Consider the following 12638-nt stretch of genomic DNA (forward strand, 5'->3'; position numbering starts at 1 on the left):
AAGAAAGAAAGAAAGAAAGAAAGAAAGAAAGAAAGAAAGAAAGAAAGAAAGAAAGAAAGAAAGAAAGAAAGAAAGAAAGAAAGAAAAGAAGAAAGGAAGGAAGGAAGGAAGGAGGGAAGGGAAAGGTTGAGCAAAGTAGCCCTCAGCCAGAATGAAAAAGTTACATGAATGTATGCCATGAAATATTTTCCTCTTGCTGAATGTGGGCCAAAACCTGATTTTCCTAAAAATTTCTTTAAAGTGTCATAGTATCCATATAATTAAATAAAATTAGTTCAGGAAAAGAACAACCATTTCTTACAGTGAGACTAAAGGCAATTTCCCCAAGGCTCCTCATAGAAAGGAGACTGAATAAAAAAATGAAGTAGGCTGGGTGCAGTGGCTCACACCGGCCTGTAATCCCAGCACTTTGGGAGGCCGAGGCAGGCAGATCACCTGAGGTCAGGAGTTCGAGTCCAGCCTGGTCAACACGGTGAAACCCTGTCACTACTACAAAAGATATACAAAAATTAGCCGGGTGTAGTGGTGTGCACCTGTAATCCTGGCTACCTGGAAGGCTGAGGCAGGAGAATTGCTTGAACCCAGGAGGTGGAGGTTGCAGTGAGCCAAGATCGTGCCACTGCACTCCAGCCTGGGTGACAGAGCGAGATTCCATCTAAAAAAAGAAAAAGAAAAAAAAAAAAAGATAGTATCCTCTTTCTATACATGTGACAGATTTCACAGAGTGGACGCTTATAATTTCTCTTAATATAGAATGATGATATCACCTGTGATTTCACTCTGGTAAAACACTGTGGATGGTATGCCTATCCAGGAACTCAGCTCCCAAATCAGCTGGCTTGATGCAACAATGAAATTTGAAGTATCTGTGAGGGAAAGATGAGCCCTCCATGAATTCCTGTTTATGTGGCCAAGCTTCTGAAAGGCATAGGGCAACAATGAATTTGCAAGTACCCCTGTTAACTAAACGTGGACTACAGATATATGTGGCTAGGGAAGTGCAGAGCCATATGTTCTGCGTAGCCGGCCTGCTTCATACAAAATACAATGGGATTGGGGTGAGGGACAGTTCACAAAAGAAATCTAACTAACTGGTCAAAAAATAAAAAATAAAAAAAAGAAGGCTTTCTTAGTGCTGGTGGTTACAAAAGCTAGTATAATATTGTTGGGCATTTTGTTAATAGTTAGACGTGTATCTTTGATCTAGCAATTCTATTTCTAGATTGTCACCTAAGGAATTATTTAAGAGTGTGTGCAAATATTAATGATAATGATATTTGTCCTAAAAGAATGAAAACACTGTAAATGTCTACCTCTAAACTGTGGTACCCACATGTAATGGAATACAATTCCACAATTAAACATGATGTCTTAGATGAATACACATAGGCATGGTCAGTGTTCACTATACATTGCTAAGTTTTATATAAAACAGTTTACTAAAGAATACAAGTATAATAATAGTACTAGTGTGTTGTTATGTTTGTGTAATAGTTATTTTTAATATCAGATTTTTTTTCCTTCTACATACTGCTTTCCACAAAGCCTTTTGGGTCCCATTCCTTTTTCCTTTAACAGCATCAGATCCCATATATTTCTAGTCACTTTCAGTTATCAAATATTCTCCATTTTAAATTTCCAATCTCAATCCAACTCCAATGTCATCACCTGCCCCCTGGTTGTCAGCTTGAGACATTTGGAAGGTGAAGGGAGGGCCTGCTTTTCTTCTTAAGGGGAGGAGACAAAAGAGACCGTCTTTTTCCTTGATGATTTGGGCATGGTCACAGTCATCTCCTTGCTGGAGTCTTTGCTGCTCTGGCTAAAACACGCTGACAGCACTGCCCTCTACAGAGTGGGTATCCAAATGCAGACCCTTCAAGAGCCCCTAGCAGAGCCTCACTATGCCTGCCAACTGCACACTTCCCTGATGTGACAGATCCACCCTTCCACTCCCTGTCAATTTCCGCCATACACAATCACATGGGCTTTCCTCCTGGATCCCCTTCTAAGTGGAGCAAGATGATCTCTCCTCTGGTACCTTCTGTGGTTCCCCCGTGAGCACACAGGAGGCACAGGCCTTCCGGACACGCCAGTGCCATTGTGCAGATGCAAACGGCCCCACTGACACCCCCTCTTGGTACCCTGCTCTCTGGTTCATTTCCTTTTCCAATTAGGCAGAGTCAGGCAAGCCAGTCCGCCACCTGAGTAGACATCCAATGGGAGCAGAGGACAGTCATTTATTGTTGCAAATACTCCCAAGATGCTTCAGTAATTTCCTTGGAGCTGCCTCACTTGACTTTGAAGAGGAAAGTGCAAGACCACCTCACTAGACAAAAAGGCACACACAAAATTATTCTTACTCTAAATCTAAATAACCTACAAAGCCAACAACCTCAATACTTCCCCCTTCCTCTGCTTATACAGACTCTGAAGGAAGGAGCATTGGGATGGTGCCTGGCCATGGGGGTGAGGATTCTGTCACCTCTTACTAAGTCTTGGGGTAAGGTGTCTAGTCTCAGGGACTGACTATTTGTCTCATTAGGGGACCTTAGTGCTTTCTTTCTTTTTTTTTTTTTTTTTAATTTCAGCATTGGAGGTTTAGGTAAATTTCAGGAAAAAAAATTGGAAAAAGTTTCAAATATCTTATAAATAGAAATGTACCTATACACAGTCCCAGAAAGAGTTCTGAAGCTATACATCAAAGTGTTAACGTTTCCACAGTAAAATATGAGCTTTATAATTTTGGCTCTTTGTGGCCTACATGTTTTAATTTTTCTATCCAAAACCTGTTTTGGTTTTATAATGAAAGGGATACACAAACTTTATTTTTATTTAAAAAAAAAAACTATTCATCCCAAAAGGTAAAAGGATAAATAAATTGTAGTATATCCATCCAATCGAATACTACTAAGTAATAAAATGGAGCAAATTACTAATAGAAGCAACAACATAAATGAATAAAAAAAATTATGCTGAGAAAAAGAAATCTGACACAAAGGAGTATATCATTTGTATGATTTTGTTTATTTGAGATTCTAGACCAGATAAAGCTCATCTATAGTGATAGAAATCAGATCAGTAATTGTATAGATGGGAGGGTCAGGAAGACTGACTGCAAGGGGGTCAAGGAAGCTTTCTGGGTAACGGAAATGTTCATGTCTTTATTGGGGTAGACAATTGCCTAACTCATTAAATTGTATACTTAAAATGAGTGCATTTTTAAAATTTTACTTTAAGTTCTGGTACACATGTGCTGAATGTGCAGGTTTGTTACATAGGTATACATGTGCCATGTTGGTTTGCTGCACCTATCAATCCATCACCTAGGTTTTAAGTCCTACGTGCATCAGGTATTTGTTCTAATGCTCTCCCTCCCCTTGCCTCCCATCCCCCAACAGGAACGGGTGTGTGATGTTCCCCTCCCTGTGTCCATGTGTTCTCATTGTTCAACTCCCACTTATGAGTGAGAACATGCAGTGTTTGGTTTTCTGTTCCTGTGTTAGTTTGCTGAGAACGATAGCTTCCAGCTTTGTCCATGTCCCTGCAAAGAACATGATCATTCTTTTTTATAGCTTCATAGTGTTCCATGGTGTGTATGTGCTACATCTTCTTTATCCAGTCTATCACTAATGGGGATTTGGGTTGGTTTCAAGTCTTTGCTATTGTAGATAGTGCTGCAATAAACATACGTGTGCATGTGTCTTTATGATAGAATGATTTATAATCCTTCGGGTATATACCCAGTAATGGGATTGCTGGGTCAAATGGTATGAGTGCATTTTATCATATGTAAATTACACTTCAGTAAAGTTGATGTTTAGAAAAAGTTTTTTTTATTTTTTTTTATTTTTGGAAAATCAGATTTCAGAGCTAAAACTATGAAACTCTTAGAGGAAAACATGTGATAAATCTTTATGATCTTAGCTTTTGCAATGTTTTCTTAGATATGACATCAAAAGCATAAGGAACAAAAAAAGGACAGATAAGTTGGATTTCATCTAAAAGTTTTATGCATTGAAGGACACTATCAAGAGAGGGAAAAGGCAATCTAGAATGGAAGAAAATATTTGTGAATTATATATATGATGGGGTCTATTATTCAGAATACACAAAGAGCATTTACAACTCAATAACAAAAAGTCAAATCAACCAATTAAAAAATGGTCAGAAAACTTGAAAAGACATTCTACCAAAGAAGTTATCCAAATGGCCAACAAGCACATGAAAAGGCATTCAAAATCCTTAGTCATTAGGGAAACACAGATCGAAACCACAATGAGCTACCATTTCACACACACTAGGATGGCTGTATGAGTACAAAAAGGAAAACAAGTATTGGGGAGGATGTAGAGCGACTGGAACTCTCATACCTTGCTGGTAGAAATGTAAAATGGTGCAGCTGAGGTGGAAAAGCTTAGTGATTCCTCAAATTTTAAATATAAAATCACCACAAAACACAGGCAATTTCACTCCTGGGTATATGCACAAAAGAACTGAAAGCAGAAGTTCAAGCCAAAGCTTGTACACAAATGTTCACAGCATATTATTTACAAAAGCCAAAAGGTGGAAACAATTCAAATGTTCATCAACAGATTAACAGACAAAATGTGGTATATTCATACAATGGAATATTATTCAGCCATAAAAAGTGAAGTTCTGATCCATTCTACAACATGAATGAAGCTTGATACAAAAGGCCAAATAATGTGTGATTTCATGTATATGAAACATCTAGACTAGATAAATCCATAGAGACTGGATGCAGACTGGTGGTTGCCAAAGGCTGGGGGGCAGGGGAGTGACTACTTAATGCATAAGGAGTTTTTTGGAGAGGTGATGAAAATGTTCTGGTAATGGTGGTAGTGGCTGTACAACACTGTGAAGGTACTTAATGCCACCGAATTGTGCACTTTAAAAGGTTTGCATTGAAAGTGCACCTTGTGATTAAAATGGTAAATTTCAAGTTAGGTTTATTTTATCACAATAAAAAAAATAGTCAAATGTTATGGTGAAACTATCACATATGTTTCACCCCTCCTGTTATCATGTCAAAGAACTTCCCCAGAGTTATACTCCTGGCTTCCCAGGTTTGGTTCAGTCCCTTCCTGAGGAAGGTGTTTCTCAGGGCAGTCTCCACCAGAGAGCTGCTCCTGCTCAGCATGCCCTGTAACTGGCTAAGTTAGCCTCATTCGAGGAGAAGTTTCAGCAAGACCATTTGTCCTATATCTAAACCATGTCACCCAGACTCGTTTTTATTAATAACAAAGCTAGTACGTTGGTCTCATCTGGATTCTTCCATCTGCCTGTCTACATTTCCGATGTTAAGTCGAAGTTGGGTGGGAAGAGGAATATTCTTCACTGAAATCTCCCCCTGACCACTCTTCCTTGGCACTCAAACCCCAGGAGACACAGAATTTTAAACCATAATGCATGACCACAATTAACCTCTAAACTGCTTAAAGTATGTGCAAGGAAACCCTCACCTGGGCCATTTTAAAAAGGATCGAGCCAGAAAAAAAAAAAAAAAGAAAGAAAGAACATCTATCTTTGAGCACTGAAACTTCCTGCGGTCCAAGCTAAACTTACAAAATGTGGTTTGTATAATCAAATACGTCAGGCTACTCCAAGTGATTTATTAATTACAAACTAGTTAAAACTAGGGAGACATTCAGAAAAAAAACACGTTAATCTCCTTATCATTCCATGTTTTTCTTCATTCCTCTCTCTATTTTCCTTCTTTACAATGTGTCACCCTTATTTGAAGAGTATGACTTCAGGGTGTTAATATAGGACTGTGAAGGCAAAATAGCATTTAGAATTGAGAAATAAGTTATCTGCTTTTCTGCAGAGAATTGCTAAAACAAAAGGAAAACAAACAAAAATAAGTTCCTAATAAATCAGTAAATATGGTATCACATTTCTAATGTTGAAAACTTCTTATTGGAATTCACCAGCATATTTCAAAACAAACCAACAAACAAAAACAAAAGGAAAAAACACCCACATTTTATAAAACTAATATCTGATTGGATGCTTTTAAAATTTTTAGTTTCACACCAAGTGGCCTATAGAAACTTGAAAAGAAATCATGTAAATAGTGTGAAGAAGAGTTAAAGAATTCCCTTATCTTCATAGGAAGATAAGATTTCAAGAAAGAAAAGTATGATTGGCAATAAAATAAATGCCTTGAAACATCTGAAGAGCTTTTGCTGAGGGAATTATGTACTAGAGTCGTTGTCTCTTTGGTCATCACTATTTAATTTTCTCCTAGAAAAGCAATGGTTGCTTTACACTAAGAATCACTAAATATAAGAGTGAGTTCTCAACAGTGGCTGGAGAGTTTGAGAACAGATGGTTAGTGTCAGACGGATATCACATTCTGATGGCTTGGTGTAGGCTTGTTGAAGGCATGGATGAAGCAGATCGCTTGCCTTCCTTTCTGTCCTCTAATTCTGTTAAGAATGTTACCAGCTGCTAAAGGGGTGCCCGGTGGGCTGGAAGAAGAGAGTAAGAAGGCAGCCTAACTGCCCCCCGAAAATTTTATTTTGTTTTCTTATAATAACAATTCTGGTTGCTCTATGTTCTTTACACCTGGGGATTTTTAGGACTCCTATCTGTAATCCACATGAGCTCTAATTTTACATTCTATAGTGAACTGTGCCCTCTTGCTGAGACAGGACTGTGATTCCACATTGCTGTTGTAGATACAATGTGTATGAAAGTGTTAGTAACAAAGGGGCCATACACACTGGTACCAATCGGATTCTCATGCCTCACATTAAGTATGACAAGCTGTGTCCCCAGACCTCACTGAAATAAAAGTGGAAAAACCCAAATTCATATGGTTAGGAAACATATAATTTGTCCCTGTAGAAGTTATTTTTTTAAGAACCACAATGTCTATCAAAATTAGTGATGACTATAGCTTTCTGTGCAGGAATTCCTCTTCTAGGCATTTATCCTGGAGAAGAATCCATATGTTTATGCAACAGGGTTTATTGAAGTATTTATTATCTGTCACTCTGATGAATTGACAGCAAATTAAACAAAATGAAATGGTAAATTTTCTGTGGTACAGTCATCCCATAAAATATTACACAATAATGACTGGGTGCGGTGGCTCACGCCTGTAATCCCAACACACTAGGAGGCCGAGATGGGTGGATCATCTGAGGTCAAGAGTTCGAGACCAGCCTGATCAATATGGTGAAACCCCATCTCTACTAAAAATATAAAAATTAGCTGGGCATGGTGGCATGCACCTGTAGTCCTAGTTACTCGGGAGGCTAAGACAGAATTGCTTGAACCCGGGAGGTGGAGGTTGCAGTGAGTTGAGATCGTGCCACTGCAATCCAGCCTGGGTGACAGAGTAAGACTCCCTCTCAAAACAAACAAACACACACACACAAAATTACACAATAATGATAAAGATGGAGGTAGAGCTACATATTTGGACAAAAAAGATATCTTAGATATATTGCTAAATGAAAAAGCAGGTTTCACAAAGACATGAAGAGCATGATTCCCTTTGTGTAAAAAACAGAAAATAAAACCAAACTATACAGCAAGATTCAGACTGAAGAAAGTTTGAAAACTCCCAATGTGCCCATCACTGTAACAATGACTTTATATATGCTATCTCATTGGAAACCCACAATTGCTTCTTAGAAAGTGAACTATTATTATCCACATTAGAGATGAAGAAAGTGAGGCGCAGAGGTTAAGTAACATACCTCCAAGGGGAATAACATAAGCACATGAAAATACATAGAAAGAGTCCAAGACAGGGCTGGGTACAGTGGCTCACACCTGTAATCCAAGCACTTTGGGAGGCTGAGGCGGGTGGATCATGAGGTCAGGAGTTCAAGACCAGCCTGGCCAAGATGGTGAAACTTCGTCTCTACTAAAAACACACAAAATATTTTCTTCCTGAGAGAAAATGGGATTGGATAGGATTCGGTGGTGGCTGTATTCTATATATGTATATGTATTGGTGGCTTACACAACAAATATTTCTCACAGTTCTGGAGGTTGGGAGGTACCAGATCAAAGTGCCAGCAGATGTGGTGTCTGGTGAGGGCCCTCTTCCTGTGTTGTAGCTGTCTTCTTGCCATGTGCTCATCCATCTTTCCTTGGTGTATGTGTATGGGCAGAGAGAGTGCTCCGATTTCTTCCTTTTCTAATAAAAACGCTAATCTCTACATGGGGACTCCATCCTCAAGATCTCATCCAAACCTATTACCTCCAGAATGCCCTGCCTGCAAATATCATCAATTACATTAGGGATTAGACCTTCAACACGAATTTAAGGCGAGATAAACATTTTAGTCTACAACCTCACACACACACAATTTACTTTCTTTTAAAGTAAGAAGAAATAAAAATAGAAAGAAAACAAATAAAAAGAAAAATGACTATTGGCCGAGCAGGTAGCTCATGCCTATAATCTCACCATTATGGGAGGCTGAATTGAGCTGGTTGCTTGAGCCCAGGAGTTCGAGACCAGGGTAGGCAACCTACCAAGAACTGACCTCTACAAAACAAAACAAACCAAAACAAAACACCCACAATAATTAGCTGGGCATGCTGTCACATTCTTGTGGTCCCAGCTACTCAGAAGGCTGAGGAAGAATGATTGATTGAGCCCAGAAGACGAAGGTTGCAGTGAGCCATGATCACACAACGGCACTCCAGCCTGGGTGACAGAGCAAAACTCTGTCTCAAAAAATAAATTTTTAAAAAAGTGACTATTCTTCTTTGTTTTAATTTTCCATTGACCTGAAAGTTTCCCTTTGATCCATGTGTATAACGCTCTCCTGAAGGTCTGTTAGAATCTTTTGGCCATATCTTTTGGCCAACTCTTGTTTCCTCTGGTCACACCAGCTTCAGCAATGGTGAGAAGTTAAGGATCCACTAACAGTCACGGGGATAGTACGAATATTACTCTGCTCCCCCAGGCTCTGACCATAAGACGTGAGGAATTCAAAGACCAGGGAATAAACTCATTGTTCTGGTATTTTCAGGCCCCACTTTGCAGAGTCTCTGAGACTTCCCTCAAGTCTACATCATTTCCCTGGCAGAGTCCTTGGTAGCCCACAGAAATGGTCCCTTATGGCTGTCTTACTTCCCTGCCTGAACTAAGTCATGTTATCCTGCATGCCAGGACTTCATTCAACACTCACCTAGTGACTCACATTGGTTCCAAGTCTACAGATCATCAATGAAAGAATTCTCTCTGCTACCAGCGTTGATCTTTTAAATTTTCCTGGTGTATGCATGCGGGCTCTTAAAAAGAAATTGTAGCACCTTCTATTGCAATAGTCCTGCTGTGGAGCACATGGTGTCAAATTCTCTCCAGAAGAACCACAGGACATTTTAAAGAAACTAACTAAAGTCTTTCCTTTATGCTCACGTCTAACTAGGATCCAAATACAGCACCCACAAAACGAACCTAGGGATTATTCTACTCTGAGGTGTTTTCCCTGTCTACTTGGGTACTCTGCTCTCAAGTTAGGGGAAGACTTTGTCAACTTTATTTAGGAGTCTACATTTGAGTGTCCAAGAATGTCACCTTAATTTCTTTTCATCAATTCTCCAAGAAGGTCTATCAGAGCCACATACAGAATTACTCCCGATAAATGACTTTGGATCCCAGGTTTCCAGAGTTGGATGTGCCAATTAGGCTTCCCACTCTTCTTGGTCTCCTGATGTCTGTACAACACTTTCCTAAGCATCAAGTTGAGAAAACAGGAAATGGTCTGGAATGTGTGTGTTCCTTAATCTCTTGAAAGATTTTTTAAAAATTGGGATGTATTTTTTAAATTACACATTTAATCTTGACAGAGCTAAAATTTAGAAAAACACATTTATTAATGTAAACCAAAAATAAAAACCTAAGTCTCCCAACTGACTGAATGCACTCCCTCTTGGCTAAAGGGAGTACAAAGAAACCTGAAAAACTGCATTCCAGGCTGTGACGGGAAGGGAAGGGAGAATGAATATACCTTGTTATACCCCCTCCCTTTTGGAGTTTAGGCACAACTGACCATTATGGACGTTAAAATGGAGATCATAAGACTGACTGAATGGACTCCGTGGCAATAAGGTATCAAATTCCAACCTGACTGACGTGACGGATAGCAGACTCTGAAGGAAATACAAATATTATATCTCAAATATATTTCTTTGATATGTTTTAAAATGGCCCTGCAAAGCCAAATTTCATGAAGGAAATTTGCATCTGTAGAGAATCTCTATTAATGCAGCCAGGACTTTCCTGGATTTAGGAGAGATTAACTAAGAGTCTAACACCTTTTAAGGTTCAAACGGAAACATTTGGTGTTATTTATTTTCTCTAAAGTTACTAACTGGAGGCTTCATCTACATAACTAAAACTTTGGCCTTCACAACCCCCTTATCTTAACTCAAACACTCCCTTTTACTGGCTTTAGCCTTCAGACAAAGCTTAATTCTTTCAATCAATTGTCAACCATAAAATGTTTGAATCCACTTATGACCTGTGTATTAGTCTGTTCCCACATTGCTCCAAAGAACTACCTGAGATTGGATAATTTTATTAAGAAAAGAGGTTTAATTGACTTGCAGTTCTGCAAGCTGTACAGGAAGCATTGCTGGGAGGCCTCAGGAAACTTACAATCATGGTGGAAGGTGAAGGGGAAGCAAGCACATCTTACCATGATAGAACAGGAGAGAGAGAGTAAAGTGCTACACTCTTTTAAACAACCAGATCTCATGAGAACTCCATCATGAGAACAGCAAGCGGGAAGTCCGCTCCCATGATTTAATCACTTCCCACCAGGCTCCTTCTTCAACATGTGGGGATTACAATTCAACATGAGATACGGGTGGGAACACAGAGCTAAACCATATCAACCTGTAAGCCCCCACTTCAAGATATCTTGTCTTTTTAGGTTGAACCAATGTACACCTTCCATGTATTGATTTATGATTTTACCTACAATTCCTGTCTCCCTACAATGTATAAAAGCAAACTGTCATCTGACCACCTTGGGCACGCTTTCTTAGGACCTCTTGAGACTGTTTCAAGGGCCATGGTCCATCATATTGAATCGGAACAAACCTCTTTAGGTATTTTACAGAGTGTTTTTTTTTTTTTTTTTTGGTCAACATATAAATATTCCGTGAAGATCAAAAACAATATTTTTGCCTTCTCCTACCAGTTCAAAGCTACTACCAGTTACATATATCGTACACACATGTAAACACTTTAATGCAATACACACATAGGCAAATACAAAATGCTGAAATGAATTTACAACTATATGGAAAATAGGTCTATCCACAGAATAGTAATCAATTGTAGAATACACATTTCTAGGAACACAGATAATTTGCATTATTACTCATTTTCCACAAACATAAATAATTTTAAAATAGCCCAAAGACCAAAAAAAAAAAAAAAATAAGTAAAGATAATCTGGATGGGTCTACTAGACAGAACTCCAGTAGTTTCTGGGTTCATTTTAAAGTCTTTCACAATTTTTCTTTGCATTTGTTTCTTTGTATATTTTAGTGTTTTAGCACTCTTACTTAAAAATTCCCTTAACAATGATGAGCATCTTATATCTTAGGAGCAGTTGGACAGTTGAGGAAAGAAAATAGTTATCATGTCTGATTTTAGAACATGTTTTAAAAATGTTAAAGATGTGGAAATGGGAAAAAAAAAAAAAAGAATTCCTGGGTGCCTTTCCATGAAATGCTAAGCATTGCCTAGCGAACTCTCCTCTGGGAATTATCTCATTTTATAATAATGTTCACCTTTCACTTAACTATTAGCGAATATTGTACAGGAGAAGTTAACATCTAGAAGGTTGACCATATTGGAAAGAATTCCCGTCCACAGCAATTCAAATTATTCCTGTTCATAACTATTCAAATGAATTTCTCCAGTAGAGAATATAAGCCTTTATAAATCACATTCTCACTTGAAGCAGTTTTAACATCTTAGTGGTTCCATTACTAATTTATAGGCTAACTGAAAGTCTTTGACACATGTTCATTTTATATTTTTATGAGAGTTATGATTCTACTGCTTTGAAAACTATTCCTTGGTGATATCCTCTAATTAAACAGTTTAGAGCTATAAATATATGGCCATCTCAGGAAGCTCACTAAATATTTCAGAGCTTTCTCCTACCCTGTCTTCAAATTCATTAAAACTCAGTCTACAGAAGTCTTAGTTCAAAGGATCCAGTGTTGCTTCTAAGTACTTCCTGGAGAGGTAACTGGAGAATCTGAAAAATCTACTAGCCTATTTTCTGTTGTCCTTTCTTCTGTCTTAATGACTCAGTATCATTCTTGAATATAATTGGTCCTGCCCAGTCTGATGCAATTTCCTGCTACCTTTGAGATGCCACTGTTGGTCTTGTGGTAATTGCTCAGTATATAGTGAGGGTAAGGAAAAAAAGAGATCCTGGCTTCTGGTGTTAACAGTTTTTCAAACACAGTGCTGCAGCAGATCAGGGTTTGAATGGATCACAGTGGTTCTTCAAGGCAGGACAACTCCATTTCCTGCAAAATGTACTAAAAAAAAAATTGTCAAAGGAGAATGTGGGTTCCGGCTCCCTGAACCCACATTCAGAGGGCCTGTGAGCATG

General features: G+C 38.5%; 1 long non-coding RNA gene across 1 annotated transcript in view; it reads right to left on the bottom strand.

The window, feature by feature from the left end:
• The window catches only part of LOC105513584, an 84032-nt gene that overhangs the window by 5452 nt on the left and 65942 nt on the right, over positions 1 to 12638 (bottom strand). Inside the window, exon 3 of the long non-coding RNA XR_001002050.1 lies at positions 768 to 866. This is a non-coding gene — a long non-coding RNA (uncharacterized LOC105513584). The remainder of the gene's footprint in view (positions 1 to 767; positions 867 to 12638) is intronic.

This window comes from Colobus angolensis, unplaced genomic scaffold, assembly GCF_000951035.1.
Source record: "Colobus angolensis palliatus isolate OR3802 unplaced genomic scaffold, Cang.pa_1.0 Scaffold232, whole genome shotgun sequence".
NCBI lineage: Eukaryota > Metazoa > Chordata > Mammalia > Primates > Cercopithecidae > Colobus > Colobus angolensis.